The 4924-nt window shown below is 56.0% G+C and overlaps 1 long non-coding RNA gene across 1 annotated transcript; it reads left to right on the plus strand.

Moving 5' to 3' along the window:
* The first annotated feature begins 1272 nt into the window (after nucleotides 1–1272).
* On the plus strand, nucleotides 1273–4924 carry LOC115291382. Its single transcript, XR_003908416.1, has 3 exons — nucleotides 1273–1690; nucleotides 4414–4492; nucleotides 4670–4924. It is a non-coding gene; the product is annotated as an uncharacterized LOC115291382 (long non-coding RNA).

The following is a 4924-nucleotide window of genomic DNA, read 5'->3' on the forward strand; positions in this document are numbered from 1 at the left end:
TCCTACTGCCCCACGGAGGTCTCTAGGTCCTGGCGACCCTGTCCCAGGCGGGCAGGCACCGGACGCGGCAGGGAGCTGGGTTCTGGTCCCCTCCACCACCACCCCCTCGTGACCTCTGGCTTTGCTCCAGGGACTTCTGGGGCTAACAATGGTCTGTTTGAATGTCGGTAGGGCCATTTGTCGTCGGAGCGTCTCCGTAACCAGACGAATTTCCGGGAGTCTGGCATTGGCACCTCCTCTTGGCTCCTGAAGGAGGGAGCGGCCCTGACCTGTGGGCCTGTGGGCGCAGCTACCGGGTCCGGAACCGCGCCCAGCTCGGATGCTAATGAGCTGGGGCCAGTGGAGTTCCCGAATTTGGAAACTCTTTGGGCAAAAATGTGTCCGACTCACCGCATGATGCCGGGGGCGAGTGGAGGAAGTGGTGAGGGAGGGGGCGGGAGGAAGAGGCCCAGCTCAGGGAAGTCTCAATTTCAACGGGGAGCTCTGCTCTGCCCCTGGGTGGGGGTGGCAGAAGTGGGTGAGGCCTCCTGCCCAGGGGGCGGTCCCAGGGCCCACGCCCCAAACCTCCAGCTCCACTCTCCTCTGGGCTAGGTAGCTGCTGGATCCCTTTGCCTTTGTTTCATGGTCTGAGTAACTTAATTTATAGTTAATATTCTTTTCTGATTGTAGAATTGATATGTGGCTATCATAAACTATTTGGAAAATACAGAAAACTATCTTATTTTTTAAATTTTTGTTTTCATATATTTATTTTTCAGAAGACAGAACACAAGTGGGGGAGGGGCAGAGAGAGAGGGAGACACAGAATCTGAAGCAGCTCCAGGCTCCGAGCTGTCAGCACAGAGCCCAGCTCGGAGCTCGAACTCACAAACTGTGAGGTCATGACCTGAGCCGAAGTCCAACGCTTAACCAACTGAGCCGCCCAGGTGCTCCCCCAAAAGACTTTTAAACAGTGAAAATCGTTTTGATTCCCTTGCCCAGAGGTGCTGGGCAATGAACAGCCAGCTCCTTCCAGCACCTTCTTCCGCCCTGTCTCTGGGTCTTAGGGCCTTTTTTCACTTGGAATTTTCATTGTTGCTCAAGCGTGAAGACGGTGAGGTGTCCCGGGTGCCCCCTCCATGCACAGCCCCAGGGCTCCGCCAGCCCAGCCGGCAGCGCATGCACGTGACCTTCAGCGGCAATCCCCTCCTGGATGGGGTCACACCCAGATTAGGGCCAATGTTCCCTCCCCCTGCTTGACCTCACCGCCACCCTGCTCCTGGGCGCCTGGCCAGCTCAGACACCTTCCCTCTCTCCTACCCCTCTGCTATTCACCAGCCCAGCGGGCTGGGCCCTGGCACTTGGCCCTCACCCCCACCCCCATCCCGACCCTGTCTTTCCAGGCTCTTGGGAGAGCTTCAGGCATTTCATCTCAACGTCCTGAGAGGCGGACCCTCCGGTCCCATTGTACAGACAGAAAAGACATCTTTCAGGAACTGGGCGGCGGCCATGCAGCCACCAGCCCCGCGGGAGCCGGGGACTGCTGCCCAGAGCCCAAGCACGTGGGCCACCACTGCTCACCTGCCCCCTTCCTCCACCAGCAAGACTGCCCTGTGGGGCCCCACGAGGGGCAGGTGCTGCTGTCCCCTTGAGAGACAGAACGGGAAGGAGAAAGACGGAAGCCACTCTGCAGCCTGCAAGGGCTCCCCAGGTGAAGGAGGGCAAGATCTTTCCGGATCGGTCCTTCCGGGCTGTCGACCGGGGTCCAGAAGCACAGGGGAGGGCCGGGAAGCTGGTGGACAGAGATGGAGCACTCCCTGGGAGACGGGGAAAGAGGCCCGCGGCCCCAGCTGGGTGCCTGCAAGGGTGATGTGGGCCCAGGTGGGGCGGCGCCGAACACCACCCCCAGGGTGTGGGGGGAGCTGGGGGGCCACTCGAGACGCCCCACTCTCCTTTGTGCGGGAAGAAACTTGAAACCAGTGAGAGAGGCGACGGGGAGTCTCAGAGAGAAAAATGGCCCCTAGGGTCCACTTCAGCTTCAAGTGCTCCCGGTTCTGTCCCCCCCCCCCACACACACACTGGCTCTGACACCCTCTGGGCCCCCTCCCAGCACCAAGCGCCCTCTGGGTGCACGGCCCTCTGAGGCTCAGAGTCTGCTCTGGGCTGTGCCCCTGCTGATGATCAGATCACCACGGAGTTGTTGGCCAGACACACAGGCCCCACCCTGGGTCAGGATCCGGGTCCAAGGGGCTGGGCATGGACCGTGTGGGTCTGCATTCCTCACAGGCACCCGGGCGCGCCCACAGGCCGGGGTTTCCAGGCCCTGGGTCCAGTCCCTCCTCTCCCACACACCGCCCTCTGTCCCCAGAGAGTCACTGGTCTAGAGCAGGGTTCTGCCTGGTTTTCGGTGCAGTTAAGCTGATTTACATATGGATGGTCTGTAGCTGCTCAGGTGCCACAGGGGCCTAACTGCAGCCCTGTGACCGAGAAGCCTAAACGTGCGTGACCTGCCCCTCAGGGACTTTCTCCGGCCGGGTGCTGCTCTGTGTCCCCACTGGCCGTAACCTCCCCCGGTTATAAGGCCAGTGAGCACCGGCCATCCTCGCTGGACCGCAAGGAGACTGAGGCCAGCAGGGGCTGCTTGTCACCCAGCCACGTAGCTCGGGAGCCTCTGGGCCTTTGTCCCTCACCTCTATACGACTGACGTCACACATTTGTGTACAAAGTGTCATCCTGAGGCCAGAAGATGGGATGGCTCCTTACCAATGAGAGGCCCAGCAGGAGGCTCGTGGGGACGCGGCATTTGGGCCGGACCCTTTAGGATGGGAAATGCAGGGGCAGGTGGGGAGGCTTCCGAACTGATGGTTCAGGAGAGACAACACAGCTGAGTTCGGGGATGAGCCAGGGCATTAGTGTGGGGTCCCAGTGGCGGAGGGAAAGTGAAAGTACACTTTCTGGGGTGCCTGGTACCAGGGGGTGTCAGTCGGTTGAGCCTTCACTTGGCTCAGGTCATGATCTCATGGTTCATGAGTTCAAGCCCTGTGTTGGGCTCTGCACTAACAGTGGGGAGCCTGCTTGGGATTCTCTCTTTCTCTCTCTCTCTCCCCTCTCTACGCCCTACCTCCAAATAAATAAATAGGATTTAAAAAAATAATAAAGGAAAGTGAGCCTGCTGGAGACCTTCCCAGGGGTACTGGTTGGTTCCTCACCTATTCCTCCAAAATCTCAAGCTGCCCTAAAAGCCACCTTCCGGGGCAGGCGAGGGGCAGGTGCCGCCGTGCCTGCTGACCCAGGGGGCCTGGTGGCCGTGTCTCCCTCTGTGTCCTTCCTTCATGCTGTCAGCATTCGGGGAAGCCAGGTTCTCATTTGCACTGCGCTTCCAGGGAGGAAGGGAGGAAAGAATTTAATTCCTATCTATCACATGCAAAGAAACCAATGCAGAGAAAGCAAATTGTTCCCTCCTCCCAGGTTCAAAAGTTAAAAGGTAAAAGCAGAAAATTCAACAAGAGAAAATTTCAGATATCGATGCTCCCCTCAAAAAAAAAAACCCTGCTCTAATTGTATTGAAAGCACCGTATCTCTGCGTCTCTGTCATCTTTTTACGATTTGCTACTTTACATTTATTGGGCACCTGCTGTGCGTGCCTGGCCCTTTGCGGGATGCGTTCACATGTCCTCATTTGTCCTCACAATGAAGGGAAGGGGTGAGGGAAACTAAGGCCCAGAGAAGGAAAGGGATTGTGTGTCTATAAACTACTACCACTGACAGTAGCTTTTCTGTTGGAGCCCAAGTGCAAACTCGTCTCTTAGCTCAGCATCCACACCCCCAAACTAGGCCCCTGGGGCAAGAGATGCTTAGAAGGCGATCATGAAAACTGAGCCAATTAACGCAGATGTGGAAGGTGCAAAGTTGCTTTGACAAAGGCAGTCCAGACTTTCAGGGCACACGCATTCCTGAAGATGTCCGCAGGTGGCTCATTTGGCGTTAGTAGAAACCACACACTGAACAGGAAATGGCAATCTGATAAGCATCAGAAGGAGAGGAATGATCCTGAGACCTGGGTTAGTTAGGTGCCCCCTCGACTTCCTGGAGCCCCATAGGCCAGCCTGGCATTCATAGTGAAAGGAGAAATTAGATTCTAGGGGTCGGAGAAGGCATCATGACCTGTTGTGGTAATGAGGATGTTAGATTCTCACACCCCCGCCCATCCCTCACATCTCTGTAGAGCTATAAACAGTTTCATTTTTTATCCAGGCTCAATGCTTTTATTATTCTAATCGTGTAAATGTGCACAACTGAGCCAAGTGGACATTCTATAATTACATTTTCTTCTTTATGCAACTTTCTGGTTTTCCCCTAGAGTTGATCATTGCTCAACTTTTTCTGGCTCAATCTCCTTTGAATTTGGAGCCAAACTCTTCTGCCCTCCCACAGGTTCTCAGTGTCAACCTGTCGGTTAATCTTTCTGTTCTGATGACTGTTGAGCAGCCACTTCAGGGCGTCCTTCCTTTAGGTGAGTCAGGGGACCAGAAATGCTTCCCCGTGGAGGAAAGCTTGACATGAAGGCAGTAGCTGGGTGGTAAGCGGGGATGAAGGTATCTAGGCCAGCATTCAGGACAGCAGGTGGCTAGAAATGACCCTAACCTCTCAAATGTCTTCCCTTACTTTCTACGCTCACCTGGCTGCCCAGCACCTGTGTGGCCTGGATTACAGGAAGGATCTCCATTGCCCTGGCCGAGTGACTTTTTGCCCGTTTGTATGGATTTGTGGGAGATCCAGTGAAAGAACTCTCTGGAGCAATTACCAGGGCAAACCCTATTCTCTGCTCTGTTCTGCGCACCCAACGGAGTGTGCTTCCTTACACGGAAGCTGCCTCTGCTGGCTCTTCCCCTGCCACCTGCCCCACAAGAGGACCAAAGGCTGAATCAACACTGCAGAAGGAAGT

This window comes from Suricata suricatta, chromosome 5 (genome assembly GCF_006229205.1).
Source record: "Suricata suricatta isolate VVHF042 chromosome 5, meerkat_22Aug2017_6uvM2_HiC, whole genome shotgun sequence".
NCBI classification, from domain to species: domain Eukaryota; kingdom Metazoa; phylum Chordata; class Mammalia; order Carnivora; family Herpestidae; genus Suricata; species Suricata suricatta.